Source organism: Myotis myotis, unplaced genomic scaffold (assembly GCF_014108235.1).
Source record: "Myotis myotis isolate mMyoMyo1 unplaced genomic scaffold, mMyoMyo1.p scaffold_m19_p_3, whole genome shotgun sequence".
In the NCBI taxonomy this organism is placed as follows: domain Eukaryota; kingdom Metazoa; phylum Chordata; class Mammalia; order Chiroptera; family Vespertilionidae; genus Myotis; species Myotis myotis.
The window spans coordinates 120,807,113-120,811,135 of NW_023416335.1; the positions used below are offsets into that span (position 1 = coordinate 120,807,113).

The 4,023-nt window shown below is 37.3% G+C and overlaps 1 pseudogene; it reads left to right on the forward strand.

Moving 5' to 3' along the window:
• Window positions 1-489: 489 nt before the first annotated feature.
• LOC118652164 lies at window positions 490-3,678 on the forward strand (annotated as a pseudogene).
• The last annotated feature ends 345 nt before the right edge of the window (window positions 3,679-4,023 follow it).

Here is a 4,023-nt window from a genome sequence, read left to right on the forward strand (position 1 = left end):
TTTCCTAATTTTTCTTCTTTTTAGCTGCTCTTTAGTCTCCTTTTCTGTTTACCTTTTTTAAATGGTGTCATCAGAGACCCTTTTCTATATACCCTCTTTGGATGCCCTCTATACCCAGCAACTAAAACAATACTCTGCATATAGTAAACGTTCAATAAATAACTTGAATGATGTTTCATGCCTTTGTTTCTCCCTTGGTACTGTTTTTTCTTTTATTTTTTTCATTTAATTTATTGGGGTAACATTGGTTAATAATTTTTTTTTTTTTTTTAAATATATTTTATTGATTTTTCACAGAGAGGAAGGGAGAGAGATAGAAAGCTAGAAACATCGATGAGAGAGAAACATCGATCAGCTGCCTCCTGCACATCTCCTACTGGGGATGTGCCCACCACCCAGGTACATGCCCTTGACCGGAATCGAACCCGGGACCTTTCAGTCCGCAGGCCGACGCTCTATCCACTGAGCCAAACCGGTTTCGGCAATAATTTTTTTTTAAAGTCTGACTTAGCCCGGCTGGTGTGGCTCAGTGGTTGAATGTTAACCCATGAACAAGGAGGTTGTGGTTTGATTCCTGGTTAGGGCACATGTCTGGATTGCGGGGCTGATCCACAGTAGAACATGTGCAGGAGGCAGCTGATCTCTGGTTCTCTGTCATCATTGATGTTTCTATACCTCTCTCCCTGTACCTTCTTCACTCTGAAATCAATAAACAAATTTTAATTAAAAAATTTGAACTTAATTTTTTATTATTTGAGTACTAACAGTCTCCTATCATGTTCTCATTCAAATTTATAGTGTATTCTATCACAAATTCAGTGTTGTTGTTTTTTTTATTGATTTTAGACAGGAAAGGAGAGGGAAAGAAAGATAGAAGTATCAACGATGAGAGAGAATCATTGATTGGCTGCCTCTTGCACTCCCCCTACTGGGGGTCGAGCCCGCAACCAAGGCATATGCCCTTGACCGGAATCGAACCCAGGGTCCTTGAGTCCACAGGCTGACGCTCTATCCACTGAGCCAAGCCGACTAGGGCACAAATTCAGTGTTTTTATTCTTCCAGAAAACTTTGGACATCAATGAACCTCACCTGATAAAGTATGTCCTTTCATCTTAGTAAACCCTCCCCAAGTGCTTTTATGGTGACATGAAAGAACTGTAATAAAGTCATAAAATCTCAGGTTGAAAATTATCAAATAGCAATGTAGCTATTTAAAGAAACTTCAAACTATTAAATGAAAATTTAATAAAACAAAAGTAATGGGGCCTTTCCATAGTATCCTTGCAACTCTGAAAGCCATTATACGTTTCATGATTTTTATTTTAATGACAATGCCGAATTTAACTTGAATAGTCTTTGAGAACTGAGAGCATTAGATTTTCTCTAGTGTGAATTATTTGAAGGGTAGTCTGTTGTGAGAAACAATTTATCAACAATTTATCACTTGGCCTTGCCACATTTGATACATTAGTACAGCGATGGTGAACCTTTTGAGCTCGGCGTGTCAGCATTTTGAAAAACCCTAACTTAACTCTGGTGCCATGTCACATATAGAAATTTTTTTATATTTGCAACCATAGTAAAAAAAAGTCTTATATTTTTGATATTTATTTTATATATTTAAATGCCATTTAACAGAAAAATCAACCCAAAAAATGAGTTCGCGTGTCACCTCTGACACGCGTGTCATAGGTTCGCCATCACTGCATTAGTATGTTTTCTCCCAGTATGAAATCTCTCATGACCCCAAAGGTATCAACATTTGATAAAAGCTTAACATATTCCTTACATTAGTAAGTTTTCTCTCCAGTAGGCATTTTAACATTACATTAGGCCTGGTTTTGGATAAAAGCTTGCGGTACCCATTATATATTCGTATTTTCTTTCAAAGATGTATATTCTGATATTAAGTTAAGTATGAGCCTGTTTAGAGGCTTTGACAAATAGAGGACTTTTACAGATTCTGTTCAGTATTGATTATTTGTTGTCGACTAAGAACTGAACACACTTGAAAGGCTTTGCCATACACATCACATTTGTGAGATTTCTCTCCACTACCATCCACTTGCTACATACATTACATTTATATGGGTTCTCTCCAGTATGAATTCTGTAGTGTCTAGTGTGGTGTGAGTTGCAATGAAAAGATTTGTCACACTCATTACATATATAAGGTCCCTGCACAGAATGAATTTTCTGATGATTAGTGAGATTTCAGCTTCCTCTAAAAAATTTTCCACACACATTATATTTATAAGGTTTCTCTCCAGTATGGATTCTCTTATGTTCCACAAGGCTTGAATGCTCAGAAGAGGCTTTGCCCACTCATTAGTTTTCTCAATAGTTTGAATTTCTGATGACTTGTCATATTTGAATTTTTACTATAGCCTTTGCCATATAAATTACATTTATATGGTTTCTCTCTGGTATGGATGCTCCGATATCTAGTAAGGTTTGCAAATTGGGTGAAAACTTTCCTACACTCATTACATTCATAAGATGTCTGCCAGGAATAAATTCTCTGATGACTAGTCAGGTTTGAGCTTCTCCAAAAGCTTTCCCATAGCTTGTGGGTCCTCATTTCCAAGATGACCAAGAAAAGAAGGAATAACAGTCATGCCAAAAAAAGCTGAGGCCATGTTCAGCCTATTTGTTGCACCAATTCCACCCAATGCGTGCCCAAAAACAAGGCCCTTAAGAAGTTTGTCATTTGAAACACAGCAGAGATTGCAGCTGTTAGGGACATCTCCAAAGCGAGTGTCTTCGACGCCTATGTGCTTCCCAAGCTGTAAGTGAAACTACATTACTGTGTGAGCTGTGCCATTCACAGCAAGGTAGTCAGGAATTATTCTCATGAAGCCTGGAAGGACCGAACACCCCCACTTCGATTTAGACCTGCGGGTGCTGCCCCACAACCTCCACCACAGCCCATGTAAGGAGCTAAGTCCTTAAGGACTGAAGAAAAGTTCTCTGGGGGGGAAATAAATGTACTTTAAAAAAATTGTACTTTAAAAAAATAGCCTTCCCATAAACATTACATTTGTAAGATTTTTCACTAAAATGCATGTTCTGATGCTAAGTAATAAGGATGTATAAAAAATTCCCCAATTTATTACAAATGTTGATGTTGACACTAGGAGGAATTTTTTTGAAGTGGTGAAGCAGAACAACTATTGTTAATAAACTTCTCAACTTGATTACTTTCATAAATTTTCTCTTCAGTTTGAAGAGAAAGAGAAAAAAAAACATCGATTGGTTGCCTCCCGCATGCGCCCCGACTGGTGCTGGAGATTGAACCTATAACTCAGGTTTGTGCCCTTGGCTGGGAATCAAACCCGTGACCCTTTGGGAGCATGGGCTGAGGCTTTAACCACTGAGCAACCAGGCCCTATTTTCAGAACATTTTATAAACTGGTACTTGTTTCCTGCATTATTTTTTAGCTTTAACAAATCCTTTTTATGTGACTTATATTTGTAATGTTGATAAGTATTTTTCCTTAATGAAGCACTCTGATTTAGAGGAAAATTATTTCAGGGTTTGTTACACTATTGATCTTTTCTACCATTATGATTTTTCTTTTTCTTTTTTCAATTATGATTTTTCTTTTTTCCATTATGATTTTTCTTATGGGATGTACTCACACCTTTGTAACTTGTTTCATCATATCCACACTGACTCAAACTCATACATATTTTACTGGACTTTCCTGAAATAAAAATCCTTGATGTCATAATTTTGTGTCTCTCCATTATCAATGTTTGGACTATTTCTCCTTTGTTAATATTCTGTTTGATGATAATTCCTTGATCACACATTTAATAGAGATATCGATTTCTGGAAAGACATTACCCTCACCTGGAAAGAGCAGGGTCCTGTAGTTCTGCAACATCATGTCCCTGGCCAAGCCCCTCTGAGCAGGGTCTAGGCCAGTGATGGCGAACCTATGACACGTGTGTCAGAGGTGACACGCGAACTCATTTTTTTGGTTGATTTTTCTTTGTTAAATGGCATTTAAATATAT